At 43.1% G+C, this 13,225-nt stretch overlaps 1 protein-coding gene across 9 annotated transcripts in view; it reads right to left on the bottom strand.

Annotated features, from left to right (window-relative positions):
- LOC122474997 (transducin-like enhancer protein 4) overlaps positions 1–13,225 on the bottom strand; it is a 142,038-nt gene that overhangs the window by 71,990 nt on the left and 56,823 nt on the right. The window lies entirely within an intron of this gene.

Raw genomic sequence — 13,225 nt, 5'->3', positions numbered from 1 at the left:
TTGCTCAATAATGCTGAAATAATTGGGCACTCTGTGCACGTTTAGTGATGCTCGAATGGAAAGCTAGAGGCCTGCCCTTGTACTCTTCTCTAGCGGCCGCCTCTGTGTTGTGACAGGTTTATCTGAGGGGGACTGTGATGCATGCACCAGTAACTGTGCTGACAAGAGTTTAAAGTCATTTTTACCAGCACACTGGCAACACATGGAGAAAGCCCTCGAGAGGCTGGAATGGGAGTGCTTGACCTCAGCAGAGGCCACATCAAGCTCAGCTACAGGAACTGCTCTGGGCAGGCCTTGCTGCCTCCCAGGAGTGGGGAGGAGGAGGGGGAGGTGACAGGAGGGCCTGAAGTTAAACATGTCCCTCAACAGGAACCCCCTTCCACTGGAGACCCTGCTTAACAGTGCTGGATGAGAACAAGTGCTGAGAAATTCTCAGACTAACTTCTGTAGTGATTACATTTTAATTAATGCCTCTAAATAAATCACTTGTCAGGTCTATCCAATGACAGCCAAAGAGGCTTCTATAATCTTTCCAAGTAGGACTGCACAAAATAGCTTTTAAAAAAATATGTGGGGCGGTGTATGCTGCTGCCCTTCGCTGGCAAAAAGGATCCTGAAATGCTTTTTTTAAAGTGTGTATGTGGGGCGCCTGGGTGGCTCAGTCAGGAAGGCATCCGACTTCGGCTCAGGTCACGATCTCGCAGTTCACGAGTTCGAGCCCCGCGTCGGGCTCTGTGCTGCCAGCTCAGAGCCAGGAGCCTGCTTCAGATTCTGTGTCTCCCTCTCTCTGCCCCTCCTCTGCTTGTGCTCTGCCTCTGTCTCTCTCTCAAATAAACAGATACTAAAAATTAAAATTATGTATATTTATATATAAAAAAATATTTCAATGAAAAAAGTATTTTTTTCTCCTCCCAAGTGACTTTTTTTTTTAATTTTTTTTTTCAACGTTTTTATTTATTTTTGGGACAGAGAGAGACAGAGCACGAACAGGGGAGGGGCAGAGAGAGAGGGAGACACAGAATCGGAAACAGGCTCCAGGCTCTGAGCCATCAGCCCAGAGCCCGACGCGGGGCTTGAACTCACAGACGGTGAGATCGGGACCTAGCTGAAGTCGGACGCTCAACCGACTGCGCCACCCAGGCGCCCCCCAAGTGACTTTTATTTCCTTCCTCTTCCCTTCTACGTGTCTTCCTGTGTCTGACCATAAAAGTCAAAGTATAGCACTAATTAGCTCTTTTCTCCAAATGACCCACAACTATTTTCTGGCTACATGCAGTTAAGATACAATCAATAAAGTAATGACACTTTCAAAGCAAGTTTACGTGTATAAAACAGAAAAACCGGAGCAGCATTCCAGACTTTCCACCAACTCACACCCACCCTGTGGTCTTGCAAAGCACGAACTGTCTGGACAGTTCAAAGTAATGTATTTTTTCATGTGAGTAGCCAAAATCATGTTCATGACTCTTTATGTACTGTCACTTAGTTGTGACCAAAAAGTATGAGCACACGATCGTATGTTCTAGATGTGCAGGAAATAATGTCTATGATGAAAACAAGGCCTTTAGGTAAATATATGGCAAATTTATTTCAAAACCTCATTCCACTGAAATAACCACACAATGCTCCAATTCCCTTTCTCCTCTAAATCGCCTAATACTTCGTGGGTATGGGTCAGGCGTGTAACCACTTTCTGCCTCAGATCAGAGTTCAATTGGCAAGCATTTATTAAGAGCCTGCAAATGTGTCTCTCTTCTCACCTTCCCTCGACTCTGAACTCTGGGAGTCTACATCTGACTCAAACCCTAGCTCACTGCAGGCACCCAGACTCAGAATATCTGGGCAACTTCAAAATATATATGTCTATTTCATTAGACAAAAAAAAAAAAAAAAAAAAAAAAAAAAAAAAAAAAAGCAAAAGCAAAGAAAAAAGCCTTCAGTCAAAAACAAACCTTCAAAGGTGCAGGTGTTTCACTGTTATTTTTTTCTTGCAGGACAAAATAGAAACACTATCATCCTCATGTTTCCAGTCAACCAGGAACTTTTCAAGGGCAGAAAACACAGCCCTAGAGGCTGGTGCACAATATGCACTCACTATTCTACCTCAAAGCAGCTCTGATACCACCTGATCCTCCCTCCTCCATGTCCATCTGTGAGGGAGGAGGGGCCCTTTTCCCTTCCAAGGCTGAGACCCTTCCCCACCTCCCCAGGCCATCAGGTTGTGGTCGGCCCCTCTTCCCTTCCATTGCCGTCGATTCTCCAGCTCCCTCCCCTACTCCTGCTCTGGTGGTTCTCTCAGCGATCTTGTCCTTCTGCTAAAAAGCCGGGTACCAGCATCCCTGGCATTTGGTTTAAGATGAACTGCCCGGTGAACGCTGAAAGAACCCGAGGTAGTGCTTTTTCAGGAGGGAAAAAAACGCTATATTTTAATCACTTTTTGGGGCCTCCATTGCCCCTAACACAGTGCCCTGCACATAACTGGCACTTGATAAATGTTTGTTAAATTTAATTAAAATAACCTTCTTTTGCCCTCTTCAGCTGCTGGCCTGTATAGATATATCCTTGATTTTGCACAGCCAAACTTCTCTAAAAACTAGTGTAAATTTGCTCTCTCCAGTTCTCAGCAACCCCCTCCTGTACACACATACACACACGCCCTCTTCCTCCTTAACCCCTATAATTTGGATTCCAGGCCCACCCTTCTCATACAACTGACCACCTAGATAGCAATTATTTCAGGATTTTACAATTTTCTTTCTCCCTGACACACATGCAGCCACAGACCGCACACCCTCCTTGCTGAAACCTTCCTTTACCTGCTTCAGGAATACTGGAATGACCCCATGGCCTCTCTTCACCTCTCTCAATGCTCAGCCGTTAGATTTCCTTTTCAGCTTTTTCTTTTCCTGCTCACTAAAGAGAACAGTCCGCAACTGTCTGCTCCTCTCCCATACTCTGGTAGCCCAGGTCTAACTTCTTGCCAGACAACTCTACCTGACAGTCCAATATTCCCGGAAAATAAAAATGTTCAACACAAACGCCCTAGGTAACTTCCGCTGGCTCAAGTTCATCAACCACCATCGATTTGTTTTTCTGTGCGCCTATATCCATTATCACCAAATCCTATCAATTCTCAAATAATTCCTTAAATTTCTACCACCACCATGCCCGGCAGACCCTTATCATACTTTGATGACGGCAAGCCTCCATTGGCTCACTTGAATTCATCCTGCATCACCACTGGCATGTTCTTCCCCTCAATTCCTATCATCTCCCATCTCTTAAAACCACCTCACCCTGATTTCACCAAGTTGTAGTCAGTCACCCATCCCAGCTCACCTCCTGTTTCACTTGTTCTTCAAGGGCCTCTCAAACGTTCCGTGTCTACTATCTCACAAGACTCCCTGCATCACTCACTGCGTGGGCTGCCTCGTAAAGGTACTGTCATTCATCTTTTTATGGCTAAGAAGACCTTGGGCTTGCCAGCGAGACTGAGAAGTTCTGCAAAGAGACCAGCCTCAAGCCTCTATACCCCGGCACCTAAACTCACCCCTGTTGAGTCACAGGACCATACATTTAAAGCTTTGGATAATTAGATTTCCACTACATACGAAAAGAGTTCCTACATACCTTTGACCTGGCTTCTGTTAAAGTTGATAACTTACATAACCACAGAAATGATCAAAACTAAAAACTTAACGCAGTAGTACTACGTTACTATTAAGTAATTCCCATGGTACTACTGTTACTATCACGGACTTGGTTCAGATTGCTCTGGTTTTCCCACTAAATGCCATTGTTGTGTCCTAGGATGTCACATTGCGCTGAGAAGTTGTGACTTTTCACATGTCAGCATACCAAAATTACAAAGCCCTTTCAAAGATCCTAAGAATGGCAACATTCAAATTACAGTCACGTTGTTGACTAGAATATGCCTGGAGAGTAGGAGAGAAAAAAAAGAATGAGAAGGGGCTACCAGGAACCCATTTCACAAGTCATCCACTAGCCACACAAAATATCAAACAAAAAAGCACACTCAGTAGGGTACCCTGTAGAAAGGTGTGATTTTAAGCAAGTGTTTAAAATACAAAATTTTAAGACAAAAAGGAGATTAAATAAGTCACCCAAAGATATATGACAAAAATGTAAGACACATGCAGAAATAATACAGTACGTTTGAAAATGTTTGCATCGATGAACAGACCACTTTCTGTATTAAGCGGTCACGTTTAGGCTTCTTTCTGAGTTCACACTTAGAAACTACCCTACAAGGAAGTGGAGTGGCAGTGCACACTGACACGAGTCAATAAAACAAACATACAAGACACCGTCTTCTTTAAATAAAAGCACTGAGTCACCAACCAACCAACCGAACCACACCCTTTCCTCGATTAAAAATAAAATGGCTTCAATCTGTCAAATTTCGAATAACATTCAAGAATTCAGTACAAAAAAGAATCTCTTGTCAAGTCTTCTCATCAACAGAGGAAAACTCAAAGCAGATTCCCAGGAAGAGGCCTCAGGTTTCACTGGATATTATTTCAGATCTGAGAGTTGCATAACCTAATGGCCCGCCCTACAACCTGAGCAAAGCTTGCTGATGGGGAATCCATGGCGTCCTCTGTCCTCTGATCTCTGCCCCATCCATGTTAATTACAGAGCAATTAACCTGCAAAGGTTTACTACTTTATCCTACAGTCATGCTAAGAAACGTAAAACTTCCTTATTAAAGACAGAATGAAAAGAAATGTATGTAGAGTACATAGTTCAACACTGACCTGTTGCTAAAATAATTTAAGATAAATCACCATTCTAATTACAAACAAAAGTTGAAAAATAACGACTTGTAAGATAAAAAACAGTCAAAAATCAAAGAGAAGGGCATAGACTATAGTACCAATTAAACATTAAAAGAAAATATACTCTGTATAACCATTAACTGAGAAAAACGGACGGAGAAAGATACATATCTTGGAAAAATTCCTCTCATAGAGCTCTCTAGACTGTTACTATCTTTAAGTTGCTTATTTAAAAGGGGGGGGGTGGGGGTGGCAGAGAGGAAAAAAACAAACAAACCCAAAACACTCTTATCTCAACCACAATACAAAATAAAAATCCTCCCCCCCCTTCCCTTGATGGGCCATTGAAGAGAATAAACGTTAAAATGGAGTGAACTTTAAACTTAGACAAGTAAGCATTCCATTAAGATAATTAATTTAATTTTGAAAAATAGCCAGTAATTACTTCTGAAAATATACAGCAATGAGGTGGTAGACACAGCCTCAATTCCGTTAATAGCTTTTTACTGGAGTTTCTGTAACAAAGAATTATTTCCCTGCAGTTTCAAGTTTGGAACGAAGGGTAGAAAGGGACTTGCGAGGGAATCAAGTTCACAGGAAATGTCTTTTGAAATGTTGTCCTACTGCAAAAAAGGAGTTATTTTAACCAAATGACACCAGCTGCGGGAGCACCAGGGCCTGACAGGCCAGTGAGCAGGTAAGTCAGAGCCTCCGTGCAACACAGATCCCTGGCAATCCTGGACAGCTCCAACTGGACACCAGACAGTTTTCTTATCCACCACCCCGGCGGCAATGAGCGTACTTAGTGCCGTATCTTCATTTCTTTAAAAAAAGAAAAAAAAAAAGTGCATGGCGAGCCCACTACAGAGCGTTAAGAAAGCTACCAAAATTAATGGGGAGTGACAACTGGGACAATGAGCCACTAGGAGGTTTTGTTCGGCTGGCGAAAACGTGAGGCACGTAAAGCATTATAAAGAATAATAATTGTAATAGATTATAACACATCTTAAAAATCAAGTTTCCAGGAGTGGGGTCCTCGGCACCCAAAGAAAACAGGTGGGGCTGGGGGTCATTCTGGGGCCCAGGACTAGGGAACGGCTTCCAAATTCACAACATCCTTCCTCCGGCTGGCCAAGGTGTGCACAATGGAGGTGTGACGTGAGCCAACCAGGAGCCACTGTGCTGACAGAGAAGCAACGGGGGACCCAGTGACCTTGAGAGAAGCCTGGGAAGGGGAGGCAGCAGACTGAAATGGAGCAAGTCTAGGGAGGGGCCCAAGACTGGGCTGGTGTCTACATTCTGTGAACTGTGAAGACGCCCTTCTGTGAGGACACTGGCTTGGGGGCTGGGCTGAGTCTGGGAAAAGAGATCCGGAATGGCACTCAGGGATGTACCGCAACGAGGAGGCATCAGAGCCACCCAGCTGGGATCACTGCCATCTATGGAGGCAAGGGCCAGCCACTTAACGTTTCTGAGCCTTAGTTTCTTCACGTAAAAAGTGGGAACAGTTTTAAAATCTATCCCCTGAGGGTGCTGGGAGAATTCTATGAGGTCATGCACATAAAACCTTTAGCACAGTGCTTGGCAAGTAATAAACACTCAATAAATGGTGACTGCTATCACTGGAAAAAGGTATCCAGAAGTACACACACACACACGGTGGGGTGGGGGGATTCTTTTTTACAGAATATTAACTTACAAGGAGAAAGAATTTAAAATTTACCATTTTGCCACTCCAAATGTGTTAACAGCATCAACAGAGGCTAAAGCCAATGGGTAAAAAATTGTTGGGGGGCCCAGTGATTCAAGTGTCAAGCATCAGCCCACAGATTACTGAGCTTCCCCAATAAAGTGATACAACTGTAAATATACAAGAGCACCTAGGTAGTATTTTTACTAAAAATACTTAACCTGAATCTAAACATGAGGAAACAATCAGACAAATCCAGATTATGAGACATGCCATTAAGACTGGTCTAGAATCTTCCAAAATGTCAAAGTCACAAAGTAAATGGTTCAGGGACTGCTGTACCTTAGAGAAGATGGTAACAAAGACAGCTGTGAGTATTGAGTCATAGACTGGGGGGAAACTGCTAGGAAGAAAATGTGCTACCACAGACGTTTTGTGGATGACTGAGAATTAGGAATACAAACAATACACTAGATATATACAGACGTGTGAACTGTATCGCCCTTCTATAGGAAAATATCCTTGTTCACACAAGATGCACGCTGATGTATCACAAGGCAAACCATCCTTGTGACGTTCGGCACACACAAAAAGGCAAAATGTTAACTACCGAGTCTACGCGATGAGTATACGGTGTTGACTTAACTATTCTTTCCATTTCCCTGTAGTTGTTGGGGTGGGGACAGTAAGATGTGCCCTTCTGGCCAAAAGATGGGGAGTTCTTGCTTCCAACAAGTATCTTTAGCAAAAGCTTGTAAGTGAATACGTGGAAAGAAGCAAGAATAAAAAGAACAAAAGAAAGAACTTTTCAACCGGAGTTTATCTGTAACTGACTCCAACGACTTAAAACATGAATGAGACTTACTGCAGTGGAAAGAACCTGCATTGAGAGCAACCCAAGGAAGATTATCACTGTGAGGAGGATGTTTCTCACGGTCCCTGGGCTGGTCTTTAAGGGGAAGACACGTAACAAGCAAAGCAAGTAATCTTGTGACTCCTGTGCCAAGGACTCTATTGGATTACCTTGTAGTTTCACTCACAGACTGATAACGGCAAGAAAAGCAGGGGAAAAATCCCCCAAATCCGATTTATTATGTTAAATTTCCCATCTGAGATCCTGTCAGAATTTTTTCTGAATTGGTCCAAAGTTTACCAGGAAAGGGATTCTAAGCAAATTAATAAGAGAAATATAATTTCCTGGAGACTTCTTTAAGCTTTTGAAAGAATTTTTTTTTTAGAGATTTTTTAACGTATTATCTCAATGAAAACAATGATTCTATTTGGTGTTTTAGTCATTAAAGTCACCAAGCTAGGGTGTCTTGCTCAGAAGTTTTCTTTAGTTATTTCAGAGTCCTTTTAAAAAGTCAAGGTGTGTTTTGGGGCACCTGGGTGGCGCAGTCGGTTAAGCGTCCGACTTCAGCCAGGTCACGATCTCGCGGTCCGTGAGTTCGAGCCCCGCGTCGGGCTCTGGGCTGATGGCTCAGAGCCTGGAGCCTGTTTCCGATTCTGTGTGTCCCTCTCTCTCTGCCCTTCCCCGGTTCATGCTCTGTCTCTCTCTGTCCCAAAAATAAATAAACGTTGAAAAAAAAAAGTCAAGGTGTGTTTAAAAAGCGATACGCATTAGGTTCTTCAAATAATCATGCAATTGACCTTCAAAAGTAGAATGAATCGCAGATGATACCGAGATGTGCTGCTCTCCAAGATCTTGACCAAAGCTCCTATGTGTGCTATTTACATGTGTACACACGTGTATGTGCAGGGAATATACACATAAACAAAAGAAAATTTTAACAAACAATTTCAAATAGTATGTGTAGCTCACTGTAATATTTTCTGTTCTCTTCTACTTCTTAATAGAAAATGTTGACTAAGGTTCACTGAATTGATTTCACTGCACACTCAGTCTGACTCACAATTCGAAAAACACTGAACCAGGTTCTGTGATATGTGTGATATTGTGATTATAATAAGAATTATATATTTGGTCTCTGTCCACTATTTCTGGCACAGAGAATCCTTGAGAGATTTCCTAAGCAAGGAGGCTGCAGCCAAGGTGTCTTTTGTTATGTTAATGAGGTGACTTTGGGAAACCACCTAAAGATGGACAGGGCTGGCTGCTAGGAGAACCAACCATGTGATCAGAAGATTAGAACTTTCAGCCTCACTCTCTGACCCCAGGGGAGAGGAGGGGGCCACAGATGGAGTCGCATCACCAGGGGCCAACGGTCTAATCAATCATGACCAAGTCTCTGTAAAAAGTCAAAAGGATAGGGGTAGAGAAACTTCCCAGTTGATGAACACATGGAGAGTTGGAGAGAATGTGCACTAGGAGAGGGCATGGAACCTCCACACGCTTTCCTCATACTTCGTCTTATGAATCTCTTCTATCTTTCTGTCCCTGAGTTATATCCTTTTATAATGCACGGGTAATCTGGTTAGGTAAAATGTTTCTCTGAGTTCTGTGAGCTGCTGCCAACAAATTAACGGAACCCAAGAAGGGAACTATCAGAAACACAGGTGACAACCTGGAGAGGGCAGTGGTGGAGGGAAGATGTCTTACAGGGCTGCGGCGGGAAGTTATGTCCAGGTAGACAGTGTCAGAAATGAGCTGAACTGCTGGAGAATCGCTTGGTGGAGTGGGAATCCTCCCACCCCACTGGAATGGGGTATAGAATTTTATAGGCCAACACCCACACATGTGAGGCCCAAGGTAAGTGTCAGTAGACTTTAGTGACCAAGGAAGAAAATGAAGTCTGGTGGGGAAGCCCAGTGAGCAAGGGAGAAGTAGGATAGAATGTAAATATGGGAATCAGATCATGGACAGAAAGGACTTCAGACTTTCACGTAAAAATAAGGAGAACTTGAGGCTGTGATGAGTTTTTTTTTTTGGTTTTGTTTTGTCTTTCAAATTGAACTTTTAGTTTTCCTTAATGAGCATAAGCTGGCTTGTAATCATTTGGTGGCTACATGTGCTGGCCAGTACCTTCTCTCAGTTTCTGGGCTTGGCTTCCATTTTAAGATACCTTTTAATACACAGATGTTTTTAATTTTAACTGGGTAACATTATCAATCTTTTTTTCTTAGAGTTTGAGCTTTCTGTGACCCATTAAGAAATACTTCTCTACCCCAAGATAAAGATTCTTCTTGTTTTTTTCCCCGAAAGTCATCATGTTCTGTCTCTAATAAGCTTTTTGGATCGACACTGCAAATGATAAGTGGACCCAAGTTCACTTCTTGCACAAGAATAACCAACTATCCCCCCTCAGTAATACTCACTAGTGGCCATCTTTCCCCTCATGGATCCGCGTGGCCCTCTGACGTATATGAACGGATCGATTTCTGAGTACTTTATTCCACTAGTCTAAAACAAAGACTAATCAGTATTGTGAGCCAGAGTATTAAATAATTTGAAAATGTTAGAAGCGCAGAATGCTTCTGTGAGACTGTGAGAGTGGCCACAGTGAAAGAAGAGAGACCAGCTGGGAGGTAATACAGGGATTCAGATCAAAAAGCAACAAGCGTTGCGGCAGTGTCAGCTGCCAGGAGTAGAAGGAGTGAAGATAAGGTGAGGCAGCACTGCAAAGACACGGTTTTGGAAGGAGAAGGGTGCGAGGATAACTGACGGAATCCAGAATCCCTTGTTAACACCAGGCCCCCAGTAACTGGGTGGACGATTGGCCTGTTCACTCAGATGGGGCGGAAGTGACGAGGGGGGGGGGGGGGCTACAGATACAATTTTACGATGTACTTTTTTCTTTTTTAATTACTTCATTTTCATAAAGCAATTTTAGGTTCACAGAAGTTATAACTTCTTTAGATTGGAACAGTTTTGTGCATGAGGAAGACAAGCAGAATATAAAAAAAAATTAAAAGTCATGCAAAATCCTACCAGCCAAATTATGGCTAATGTAATCATGAGTCCATCTAGTATTTCTGTGAATGCATATATAAGCATTTTAAAACACAAAGAACACCATGCTATCTGGAAGTTTAAAGTTCTTCTTTTCCTATTTAGTGTGAATCAAACAACTTTTTCCCATATCCCTACTTACTGTTTTGACTGCATCACTCGTAATGGCCGCATAGTATATGTCACTGCATAGCTATAGGAGAGTTCACTTCAGTGATCCTCATTTGTTTGGTTAAAATTTAGGTTGTTTTCGATTTTGATGTATATACGGAGTCACCATGGTATTACAATGTATCAGTTAAGACAGTTCCTCTGCAAGTCATGGAATACCCAAATCCAAGTGGTCTGAATAACAGAGGTTTTTATTTCTCACTTAACAAGTCCAGGGTTAGCTGGATCACCTGGCAATATCAAGGTTTTGAGTCAACATGTCTCTGGTTCTCACGGCCTCTCTCATATCCCATTTCCACACCAAGATGACTGCCAAAGCTCCAAGTGTTATCTCATCCTCACACAACCATGTTCAAACGCAGAAAGAGGGCAGTTTTCTCTTTCTGGGTCCTTCTGTTAAGGAGAAAAAGATATCTTCTTATATCTCATTATATCTCACGGCTGGACTTGGACAGGGTCACTGGCCCACAGCTGGACAGAGCACCTAGATGGCGTAGCCTCCACAGCAGGAGGCAGGCTGAGCCTTCAAGAAACAACCAACAAAACCCGCCTTGACATCTATCTTTACTCACAGGCCGGTCTGTGCCTATTTGCTGAAAGAGACCCCAAACCACGCAGGTAGACAGCAGCTGAAACTTCTCCTTGCAACAGTTCTTTCTCCCAGATATTCGTTTGTACAGAGATCCGTCTACAACCAAGAAACACCCGGGGTGAAAATACACGACTGCCACTTTGCTTCGGAGCCACAGCGGCACTGCCCCTGCTGGTCAGAGAAGATAATTCGGGTGCCTGTATGAACTGTCACCTTTTCATAAACCCGCCAAGGGAAAAAGATGTATAAAAATCACAAGGGACATAGAACAGCTGTGGAGCTGCCTTAAAAAGGGTTCAAGAATGTACCATTTTGAGTTTTCCTTAAAAGTTCTGTAAGGGTCAGTGCTAATGCTTGCTTATTAGAGCAACACGATTATTTCAGTGTGGAGTATTACAATACCTCATGAAGCCGTTACTGTTCACAAGCAGAATGGACAAGATTTTCTCCAGATGGAGAAATGGAAACAGAAAAAAAGTACACGGTTTATCCTAAGACAATAAAAAATTTCAAAAATAGGACTCCCCCAAATATACCGGCAATCCCTATAGATTCTTACGTCCCTCTGCCTGGCCCTCCTCTGCCAGTACCCCTTCCTTCTTCACTCACCCACGGCTGCCTATAGTTCACTTAGCCTCACACATCTGCTTTCACTGGGTAACTGCTACCCCGATGCTTGGTTCATTACCCAAGATTAACATGATTTATCCATCTTTGGATATATCCCTCCCATGAAATCATGAGCACCGAAGAGGCAGGGACCGATTTTTAATCGTCACTGTGTCCCCAGAACTTGAAAGGGTGCTTCTATGAACAGGAAACAAATACAGTGTTCTGAAGGAATATTTACTTGCCTGTATTTTTTTTAATAGGACTATATGAAGGGAGCTGCTAGCTCCAGTTAATGCCTCTTAATATAAACAATATTCCAGGCAGTCATTATCATTAACTGTCTGTTAAAGCTAAAATGTTAACGTGGCTAACTTATTTTCCATTATCTGTGATGATATCAACAAAATGTAGCTTTGTTTTCTGTTGTTTTGTTTTTGTCTTTAAATTTGAGTGAGAGGAAAAAAAAAAACCATGAGCGGGGGAGGGGGAGAAAAGAAGGCGGGGTGGGGGGCGGAGAGAGAGAGAGAGAGAAAGAGAGAATCCCAACTAGGCGCCATGCTCAGTGCGGAGCCCGTCACAGGGCTCAATCCCATGAACTGTGAGATCGTGACCTGAACCAAATCAAGAGGCGGACGCTCAAGTGACTGAGACACCCAGGTGCCCCTTTCTGCTTGTTTTTTTTAAACCATCAACAGTTCAAAAAAATTCCCCCACCCCCTGGGCACTATGAGAAACAAATCCAGTAGAAGCTAGCTCCTGCTCTCCAGGCTTCTGAACAATTGTCTAGCAATGTCTCCTTTTATGTCTCCTGCTACAGACAACTGCTTTGTAGCTGCATGCATTCTGCCAGGTATTTTCCTATTTCACATCAGGATTCTGCATGGCTCCACTCCCATTAAAACATAGGCTCACACATTTTTTGTGTCATGGGACCTTCTGGGAAAATAAGTCCAAAACTTCTCCTCTAGAAAATGTACACATATCCCATCCACCCACCCAGAACTGTGTCAAAATTTCAGGGAGCTAATGGACAGCCCATATCCAAGAAGATCCAAGGACCTGGTTTAAAATACCTGATTTGGTAGTGGTGTTTATAACAACTTTGATTCTTACGTGTGAGAGTACGTTACAAACAGAGAGGGAGAAACACAGGATGAGTCAGGAGTAGCCAAATAATCTGTGCAACTAATACACTTCGGACAACTTAGACTAACCAATTAGCATGTGCATCAGGCACACCCCATTTCCATTTCCCTCGCTGAGCTCCGGGCACTGAATACTGGACAACCCTATAGTGGATCCTGGGATAAAGAGACCATTGATCCTAGTGTAAAAGAAAGAAGAACACAGAGTTGAGGGAACAAATAAGGGACAAGGTCAGATGTGTGAGCTCTGAAGTTGGTCTAAGTTTGGCGCCCAGTCCCACCACTTCCTCTCCTGTGTGGCCTGTA

The sequence above is a fragment of the Prionailurus bengalensis genome, chromosome D4 (genome assembly GCF_016509475.1).
Source record: "Prionailurus bengalensis isolate Pbe53 chromosome D4, Fcat_Pben_1.1_paternal_pri, whole genome shotgun sequence".
Classification (NCBI taxonomy): Eukaryota; Metazoa; Chordata; class Mammalia; order Carnivora; family Felidae; genus Prionailurus; species Prionailurus bengalensis.
Note: the sequence above shows the minus strand (reverse complement) of the source record. Positions and strands in the feature narration are given on the sequence as shown.